At 48.7% G+C, this 10,680-nt stretch overlaps 1 pseudogene; it reads right to left on the minus strand.

The window, feature by feature from the left end:
- Positions 1 to 1,681: 1,681 nt before the first annotated feature.
- On the minus strand, positions 1,682 to 2,362 carry LOC132004860 (small ribosomal subunit protein uS3-like; annotated as a pseudogene).
- Between the last annotated feature and the right edge of the window lie 8,318 nt (positions 2,363 to 10,680).

The raw sequence follows: 10,680 nt of genomic DNA on the forward strand, positions 1-10,680 counted from the left end.
GCTAGCAAGGGTATGGAACAAATAGAACTTTCACATACAAACTGACATATTTCTTTTTTGTAAAGTTAAATACACACCTACCTTGCAATGTAGCCATTCCACTATGGTATTTAACTCAAGATAAGTTAAAACACATATCCTGTGGTATACAGAATGGCCTACTCAATGTTCATACTCAACATACTTGAGATGTTCATACTCAAATGAACATACTTGAGATGTTCATACTCAAATGAACATACTTGAGATGTTCATACTCAAATCCCTTGGAATCTATGAGTACGGCAAGAAGGGTTTTGCAAATGTAATTAAGGGAGATCATTCTGTATCATACAGGCCAAGAATAAGCAAATGAGCTCCTCAAAGCAGAGAATTTTCTCCAGCTGGAGAAGAGAAGTCAGAGAGATTCTGACTATAAGAAAGATTTGATGTGCCTTTGATGCTTTGAGATGTAGGTGACCATGAGTAAGAACCAGAGAGCAGTCTCTAAGCACAAAGACTGGCCTGGGCTGGGAGCTTCCCTTAGTCCTACAGCTGAAAGGAAACAGATGAACTTGGACTCTCCCCAAAGAGCTTCCAGATGAGAGCCAAAGATGTCCAACACCTTGATTTCAACCTTATAAAACCCTAGCCAGAGGATCCTGGTGAGCAATGCTGTATATCCAGACTTCCAGCATACAGAATTGTGGGGTGATAAATGACTATTGTTTTAAGCACTGCATTTGTGGTAATTTGTTCCAGCAGCAATAGAAAACTGATGTACACCCACAAAGACTCATACACGAATGTTCATTGTTTATTGTAATAGTCAAACCCTGGAAGCAACCTAAAAGACACAACAACTGGTGAACAAAATGTGGTTTATCTGGACAATGGAAAAGTACTTGGTCATAAACATGAACAAACCACGTGGATAAGTAACAAGATAATTGTGCCAAGCAGAAGATGCCAGACACATAGAATGCATCCTGCATAATTCCACTAATGGAAAAATCTAGAAAATTCAAGTTAACCTCCAGTGACAGAAAATAGATCAGTGGTTGCTGGGGCTGGGGCAGAGTGATGGGGAACTGCAGGGGTCCATGAGGAAACATCTGGAGGTGGTAGAAATACTCTGTAAGTCAATCGTGGTGCTGTTTCCAGAGGTGCCAACATCCACCAACTTCATCAAAGTGTCTGCTTTAAGTGGATGCAGCATATATATATATATATATATATATATATATATATATATATATATATATATTGGAATGGAGATTATACCTCAATTAAGTAGATTAAAAATGAAATTCAAAGGCATTAAGGGGTGTCTTCTAGGAGTTTTTAAAAGAAAGGCATAACAATCCTGACAAAACAACTTTCCCTTTGATTGGGGTTACATTAAATTTGAAAACTAATCCAAAGGGAATGACCATAAATTCAATAGCAAGTTTTTCTTTTTAGGAACATAGTAGGTCTATTTTTTTGTGCTCTGGGACAGTAGGCAGCATGGTTATGGTCTGGTCCTTAACGATTTAACTGAGTTCACCCACAAAATAATCTGGGCTGGATGCCAGGGAGAAGGGCTGGATGGTGGCTAGGACGAGCAGGTGTAATTTCACTTTTTTTTTTTCAAAGATTTTATTAAAGATATTTACAAAGCAATATCCAGACTCCATATCCAGCTGCCAAGGAGACACTATTATGCTGTGAGTACAGGTTGCAACATCGCAGGTGGCTCTGGCTTCCCCCACTTCTGTTCCAACATGGGGGTGGTGGGCAATGTCTCATCTTTGGGTTCCACAATGCTCATGTGCTCAGGCAGGGGCTTCTTGAGGCCAGTCTTGGCACTTGGGTCCCAGGGAAGCACGATCTTCGCTTTGATACCCAGCACACCCTGTCTGAGTAGCACATGGCCCACAGCATTGTCAACGGGTCCCCACTGTGAATCATCAGGCCATCCTCACACTTCCTGGATTTAACCCTCTGGCCTTGGAATTTCCCAGACATCAGGACATTACAACACTTGGCCCTACTCTCCATGATGCACCGAACTCACTGGAGCAGGCCCTCTGCACAGCAAGGCCTTCTAAGAAGGAGCCTGTGACATGAAGACTGGGCCTGGGTGATAGCCCCCAGACCTCTCATGGCCACCTTTTCAGCATAAAGCTCTCCCCATCATCAGGGAAACCAAACCCCTTCTGAACCACAGCAGTTTCCAGATCCACTAGCCCTTCTCACCAAGAGCATTCTGTGTACTGGTAGCCAAGATAATGATTTCTGTCCTGGCTGGTGTAACTCAGACCTCAAGTCTGGAGTAGCCATCTTCAGCCAGCTCCCCATCGGCCACAAACTTCCTCTTCCTGGAACTCTGCATTGCCATCTTGCTGCTGTGCACCGCCCCAAGGAAAGCAATGCTTTCACGGGTAATAACAAGGGTAGAGTTTGGATTCGGTTATTCCCAGTCCCTGGGTGATCCACACCCTCCCGAACAGCCTCCAGGTTAGTCATGTCCAGTCAGTGTCAGCACATTTTCAGTCAGACATTTACAAACACAGACCTCCTAGCGAACATTGTAAATGGTCACCCCGCATCTCCTCAGCTCACGGCTAAGCTCAGTGACAGTAACTGTGGCTCCTTCCCACACAGGTGAGAGCTTCCAGCCACGGTGTTGACTCCTCACTGCTTGCTAGACTTAAGGCTTTTTCAGTGCCTTCCAATGCCGTTCCAAAGTCCAACATTGGCTTAGCCAATGTTCAGGAGAGCCCAGAAGTGGTGGGAAGTTGACATCCATGGGCAACTCCCAAGCAAAAGAAGACAAGTGTCCCAGTGGAAATTTTCCTAGCTTCTCCCTCCCTCAATGGGACAATTGGAACACATTCCACGTGATGCCTCATGTACCCTCTGTGGTAGTGAGCCAGACCATTCCTAGTGTACCCCTGTCTCCCTCCCCAAGGCTTTCCACCTGCTTCCCCTAACCACCTCCCTAACCAACAACCTGCATCCAAGTCCTTGCCCACGAGTCTGCTGTATCCTACGGTATTATCTCACTGTGTCTATTATAAGACATAGACAAAACACACATTTTACAAGGAGAAGATAGAGATAAACAATATTTAAAATAACTTATTTATTAACAACATAATCTTTTTGCTCTCATCCACATATTAATTATGATATTCTTTGTGAGTGGCAATGTGATTAAATGTGCTTCATTATTTTTGAAAGTCTTGATTAACACTTTGTGAGGCAACAGTTCAGAAGCCTGGTTCTTGATCCTCGGTTTAATGACTATAAAGACACTTCAGACAGATATGTGGATCCAAGTGGGGAACAGGCATTACTAAGTCACCGGCTCACTTTCCACTCTATCGACCAACTATGCAAAGGTTTTCTGTTAAAATCCAGCCAGCAGACACCGGTCTTCACTAATGTGGGTCAGTGTTCTGGCTCACTGATTAGGAAGACTTGCAGTTTTGTATTTTCAACGAATAGGATCAAAACCCATGGAAATGATGCATTTTGGAAGGTATAAGTTTGCTTAGACAAGCGTGGATGTTTGCCAAAACTCATCAGATTGTATCCTTGAAACCCATGCCTTTGAAGGTGATTTGATACTGCTTTCTGGGTAACTCAAAATTTAGGTAACTTGATGGGGACTTGATGGCTGACAAATTGCTTCATGGTGTTCCCAGGGAAATTTTCCAAGGAAATTCAGGCAGTCACTTAGATGGTTCTCTCCTGTCTTGAGTGGAACAGAGTTTTTCTGCTGTTTGGGCCCGGGAGGCCTTGCAAAGCAGAGATAAGACGGGGCTTTTGGGGAACCTAAGGCAGAAATAAATCACCTGTCACATGCACTTCCCACAGCAGGTGCTTCCTTTTGGTGATGTCAGCTGACCTGACCCTGGGCCCTGCCTCCTCTTCACAGGCCTGCCAAGGACCCTGAGTAGGAGAGGTCAGTTGCCTGGGCTGCATGGAGGACAGCCTGTTGCCAAGAGGCAACAGGAGTCTCTGCAGTGCAAGTGCTCCACAAAATGGAGCTCTGAAGGTGGCCCTTGTGCTCCTCCTCCACCCCTACCTTCTCCCCAGCCTCCTCTGGGAGATGGCTCACTGTTCTCTGCCACCCCAGTTTACGGAGAAGCTCCGCTTGAATTGAAATGGCACTCTGGACTCACATCTTTTGGACAAAAATGAAAGCATCACCCCAGGCCTGATTGCTGAAAGAGCATGTCTGCATGGTCTAAAACTCATGAATGAGCCATTACTTGGTCCTTTCTCAGACAAGGACATGAAGGCTAAGTTGCTTACCCGAAACCCCCAATGGCTGTTGTTGCCTCCAGTAAGGACCCGATCTTGGGAGGGAGGCCAGCAACCTGATGACAGGGGGGGATGAAAAATCGCCTGAAAAGGCACATGGGGCATCTAACAATTGGGGAGATTTGCCTTAAATCAACCATGACCTACTATTCACACCCATGAGAAAAGAAAAAAAAATCAAGTCATAATACCAAGTGTCAGAGAAGATCTGGGAAAACTCACCCGCATGATGGTGGAATGAGAATTTGGCAATGAAGAGCAAAGCTGCTTCCACATGTGCCCGAGGAGACGTGCAGAAGGACACTCAAGACACGCCGTGCCTGTCATTGGGCAATGAATACATCACATCATGTCGTCTTCTACTTTTTGTATTTCAAAAAAAAAAAAAAAAGTCCAAGGAGGAAATGGCAAAAATGTTAACTAGTGTTTATGATTTTGCATGAGTATCTGATTTTTTAAAAAATATTCAAAATTATATGCAGTACTTTATGAAATTTCAGCTTAGCCTGGTGCAACAAGGTACCAATGGCCCATAAATGCAGGCCACATGCAGACCCAAAACTAAATGTCAATTAGAGCCTGGTCTCAGAGGTCTAGAGGGGTCTCAGAGCCTCCAGGAAGTCCTCAGAGTCCGGAATTGTCCACCAGCCAACTCTTCCTATGGTACTGGGAGGCTGAAGGAACAGGCCAGTTCCCCACTTGCCCATGGGGGCTTGTGGTCTGGTGGGGACCCAGGTCACAGCCCTGGGTCAAGGGCATCGCCCCCTCCCTGGAGATTAGAAGTGTATGGTGTGAACAGCACTCCCATGTCCTTATGAGGAGTCTCATGGCCCTGCTGCTGATTCTCCTGCTCATCTCTGGCGGAAGTATGTCAGTCTAGCCCTTAGTTTCTGCTGCTGCCCCCATCCAAATGTGGATGTAGCTTCTGCACCAAGATATCCCCTTCCCACTCCAATGCATGGAAAGCCGAGGTCATGAGAGATCCCGGGGCATCTGGGTGGCTCAGTGGGTTTGGTGTCTGCCTCTTGATCTCATCCGCTCAGGTCTTGACCTCAGAGTTCAAGCCCTGTGTTGGTCTTCACGCTGGTTTTGGAGCCTATTAAAGAAAAAAAAAAAAAAAAAAAAAAAGAATGAGGAGAAATCCAGCAGAGCTAGGAAGAACCAGGGCGGGCTTCATGGAGGAAGTAGCAATGGATGTGGGACTTGCGAGAGGAAATGACAAAAACTGGAGGCTTCCAGAGGCTGGGGAAGGTGCTTGAGGGCAAGCAAATTGAAGAACAGCTGGACCAGGGGAACTAAAGCCACAGGTGTAGAAGCTACCCCCAGGAGGGCCATGGTGCCAGGCAAGAGGGAGCTTGTCTGAAGGAGCTTGCATTTTCAGGACTAGTGCAGCATGGAAACTTGCTGGAAATCTATCCACCGGCGCACATCTGCAACTCCTCATTGAGCCACATGCCGGGCGTTGCACCCCACCATGATGCTCAGTGTGTCCACATCCTGACCACCTCCGGCAGGGTGACCATTGACTCCAACTGCCATCTGTCACGGGTGACAAAGGGGCAGCCAGGGGTGAAGACGCAGCCCTGCCAGTGCTTCGAGGGCCAGAGGCAGATTTCTGTCCAGCTTCCTGTCGCACAAGCCTGCAGAAGCGGCGAGGCTGTGTCCTGCTACTGACACCACCACCACCCCCCGCCCCCGTCTCCACATTGTCTCTCAGAGTCTAGACTGTATCTCTTCTGTTTCTCTCCTATTAGCCATGACTCTTTGGGTTGCGAGTGACAGGAAACACAACTCAAACTGGCTAAGGGGAAAAAAAGAGAGAAAGAGAAAGAGGGGAGATTTATCGGCTCAGGTAAGTAAAAGCTCAGGGCACAGCTGGATTCAGACTCTAGCAATGTCGTAAGGACTTTCTCCTCTGTGAACACATCTCTGTTCATGCTGCGGCCTCAACCTCTGCTTCCAGGACACCCCAGCAGAAAAGGGGTGTCTTTCCTTGCACTTCCAGAGAAGCCCTCAAGATTACCCTCCGCTCACATTCCCACCTACGAGCCGATCCCAGGGACGAAGGGATGGAGTATTGCTGCCAGGCCTGGGTCACCTGCCCCACTGTGAGTCCCAGAAGTAGAGCAGCCCCTAAGCCTCAGAGGCTGAACGTGGGGGTGGGTGCTCTTTGAAGGAAAACAGAGGTGCCATTATCTGAAGTGGGAGCTACATGATGTACAGGAAAAAGCAACATGATTTACATAATTTCTGCTCATTTCTATGCTCCCCAAGTTTAGAGCGGAAGGTCTTGCATGCGGCCTGGGATGTACACATTCTTGGTAAGTGTTTGTAGGATAGATGGATGGGTAGATGGATGGAGGGGGCGGGGGTTAGGGTTCTGGGACTCCACTTGGGACGTTTGGCCAGAGCTGGGCCCTGTGCCCTAGGACCACTCTCGCCCCAGAGCTGAGACTCCAGCATGAGAGGCAGGAGGACAGTGTTCTAGAAAGAGGATAGGAGAGGGGAAAGCAGAGGTCTGGATGGGATACTAGGATAGGGTAAGGGCCAGTAAGGTGAAATGTGAGGCTTGACAGCCTCCTTTATGAAGGGAAGTCCTGGGAGCCAGCCCGCGGTGAAACTGTCACACAGGCATGCGTGGATGCTGGTCTGGGACCATGCAGCCTTGCTTGAAATAACACAGGATCGGGGGAGATCTCTGCAGGGAGGATTCCCACATCCCATGCTGCCCACCTGCTTTGGCCCAGCTCCCAGGCCTGGAATCTTCCACCAAGATCCCTCACAGGCCAAGACCAGAACTGCCCTGGGCCTTTGAGCATCCTTTCCTGAAACCTCACCTATGAGGCAGGCTTCCCTGCCTCATCCTGCCTGGCTTTGCCCGGGGGATGGTGGTGAGGAGGGAGGGTCCTGCCTGGCCCCAAACGGCTGTGTCTACCTCTTCATCAGCTTCCCCAAGGCCTCAAGACTCCAGACCTACCCTTCCAGCAGGCCCTGAAAAAGTCAGAAAACAAAAGAACGAAAAAAGTCTCTGGATGCAAGAGTGAAATCTTGGGTCATGAATATGGTAAGTCATCTTATTAGAATTTGCTGATTGATTGATTATAGACTCGCTAATCCCCTGGATTCAAATGTACCTGAAGAATAGGTGAAAACTTGTGAATTCCAGTCAAATATTGTAGGACACTGCCTAACTTGTTTTCTTTAAAGGGACTTATCCGATAATTTTGGGCTTTAAATTCCACATGAATATTTCATAAATATCCCATACATTTAATATTTTAACAATTTTACATCATATCTACAGTACTTTAGTACCTGACTTGTATATTTATGTGACTATTGTTAGAAGTGACTAATTGGGTTTGATTAGCTCCATCATTAATATTCTGTCCATAATTTAACATGCTTCAATAAAATACCCTAAAGCAGTGTAATGATTAGATTTCAGGAATATGTGTTTTGCAATTAAGTCCCTCTTGATTTTGATATGCAGATGAAGAAATGGTGGTCTCATTTAAAAAAAAAAAACTGCCCTTATTAACTCAGCAGTATACTCTGAAGATTAGGTAAGAAATCCAAGATTTTCTCTTTGTATATGCTAGTTAAAATGTATTTCAATCAAGCCTATGTGGGCAAATCAGATTTGATTAGTTTAAGTTCACAGTCATTCTATCTAAATGAATAATGTGTCACCTAACATTGCAAAAATTTGATTAATAGTTTATCAGTTAATTAAAAACGGGGTTTAATTTTTCTTTTTTAGGAAAATGCAAGGTAGATATTCCTTGTGTTCATCATAAATGCAAATTATTTCAGCTTGAATCTATTGTTCCTTTTTTGCTTCTTAACCAACTGGCAAGAAAAATAAAGCTCTTGGAAAGATCTCTGGGAGAGAGGAGTCACGAAACTTTCTTCGCTTCCACCGGTGGCTGTCGCTTTTGTCCCAGCTGTGAAGTTTGTTCTGGATGGAGCTGGTTCCCCGGTCTTTGCTTCTCCCAAGCACGTCAACTCCAGGTCTTGCAGACCCCAACCCCTGCAGCCTATGGCCACAAGACTTTTTTCCAAATGACAACTTTTTTCACCCTGTTTGGTTTAATTTGTCCGTGGGGCAGGAGCCAGGAAACCAAAGGAGCCATTTTCCCCAGGAGCCAGAGATCTGACACCAGGTTGAAGGAAACCACCTGCTCTCTGCTGTCCTCTTTGGGGCATGATATCCACATCCAGTAATTAGAGCCTTAGGGCGCCTCCTTTGCCCCAGGTGGTTTCATCACTGAGAGGCTGCTGGGCAGACTGAGCAAAGGGGGGGCTTTTCCGAACACTCTGGTGGGCTGGGGGAGGAGGGTGGCATCATGAGGCCAAGGTTTGCGGAAGGAACCCAGTCCAGCGTGGGGGAATGAGCCGGGGCCGCTGCAGGGACCCTCACCCCTGGGACCTGGGACACACATAGAGCAGTTCTCAGACCCCCGCGAAGGGCAAGGGAGCTGGGCTGTTGATCCACAACTCCTCTTGTCATCTGCAGAAGGCTAGTGCCTGAGACGCATGCAGGCCCCCTCGGCCACAGCCCATCTCCAAGCGGAGCGCCGGGCACCCGCTCCGGGGCACCGTGGAACATGACTACCGTGTGCTGGAGTTTGGGAACCTCCACGCCATTCCAAAAGATGTCTGGGCATTCAGTTCCCTGAGAGCAAGCGGAGATGGAGAGACTCTGGAACCCCAGGCTGCTCCTGCTGGCATCACGCTCCCTGTCCCTCTGGGCCCAAGACCATGAAAAGATGTGTACCTTGTTGCAAGAAAGGAAGGGAAAGAACGCCTGATCAGGCACTCGGTCCACAGTGGTCCACAGGCTGGCTTCGGAGCTAAGTCTTGCTCCATCCGACCCACAGTCTTCACTGTGCAAAGAATCTCCGGGCCCTGACACCCATTTTCCCAGGCTAGCATTTCTCTCGTGGCTGCACTGGAGAGTGGCCTCTCTCCACCTTAGTCCTCTGCTCAGACTGGCTCCGGGAGCAGCGCCTAGCCTGGGCTGAAGTTCTGTAGTGGGTCAGATTCTGCAACGGAGCCACACCTGGGCCTGACTGGTTTAGCAGGTGCCGCTGCTCTGGAGTGGGGAAAGGAGCAGGTGTCCGCATTTTAAAGACCGCCCCCTCCCCAGGTGACAGTCATGCACAGCCAGGATTGAAAGACACAGGAGCTAGGTGGGGGTTCTGGGAGGAAGGTGAGAACCAAATTCTCCCCGTCCTGCCAGCCAGGTACTTCCTGGAGGAGCCCTGAGACACCCGTAGGGCGGGTCACACAGAGGGAGAACTACCCGGGTCCTGTGGGGTCAAGGAGAGAGCCAGGCGGCGAGGGAAGCTGGAGCTTCCTGTCCTATTCTGAAGGCTGTGTGTCGACTCCGCTGCTACAGCTGAGCTCCAGCCACTCAGTCCCAGGGAGCGTGGGGACACACCAAGAACTGAGACTTTTCAGAGTCATTAAAGCTACAGGTCATTTTAAAACATCCTGCACGGGCTCTTGGACCACCCTGGGATCGTTGGGGAGCAAGCATGTGTCCCAAGGAGGCCGGTCCCGCAACAAGACCCTGGCTGGCCCCGTGTGGCTGTCCTGGCTGGCTCCCCATGGTCCCTGGGCGCACACCTGTGTGGGGCAGCCCGCTTGCTTCCCCTCTGTGGCCGCCCAGCATGTTAGCATGCTCCAAAGAACTCCCTTCATCTCTGCCTCTGCCTAGGCTGGGAGCCAGGCTGTTTCTGTTCTTCCTACCTCCCCCCAGAAATGCCTCCAGGCAGGCCCTGTTCTGGGCAGGCTAGGGCAAAGGGAGGGCGGGCCATTTTCCCCAGGCCACTCGTTCCTGATGAACATGGAGTGCAGACTGTTGTCACTGTGTCCACGGAGGGTTTCCAGGGAGTCTCCGTCGTGTCTGTTGAAAGCCATTAACTTGCTTTATGTAAATGTATTCAGTTTACCTTAACTTATGTAACCTTGCCGTGGCATTTTGTTATGACTTAATATACTGGAGGCTTCCACAAGGGGAAGTAAGCTTGGGCTTCTAACCCTTGGGAGGCCCGGTCTTGAGGGCAGGGGCTGTGTGCTAGAGAAGAGTCTGGGTTGAAATAGGACCCCGCTAGGAGGAGGCTGTCCTGGTGGAGCTCCGGGCCCTGGGTGTCAGTCAGTACCTCTGCGTATGAACTTGTCTCGTCCTAACCCAAACCCGATGATGTCGTATGATCCGTCCCCACTTTATAGATGAGGACACCAGGGCATGACAACTTACGGAGCTCCACCGAGGTCACCCGGCTGGCAGTGGGCAGGGCAATATTCAAGCACAGACAGCTGGTTCCGGAGGCCACGTGCTTATTCTGGCTGCTCCCCACCTCACAAGTCAGAGCC

Source organism: Mustela nigripes, chromosome 17, assembly GCF_022355385.1.
Source record: "Mustela nigripes isolate SB6536 chromosome 17, MUSNIG.SB6536, whole genome shotgun sequence".
Lineage (NCBI taxonomy): Eukaryota > Metazoa > Chordata > Mammalia > Carnivora > Mustelidae > Mustela > Mustela nigripes.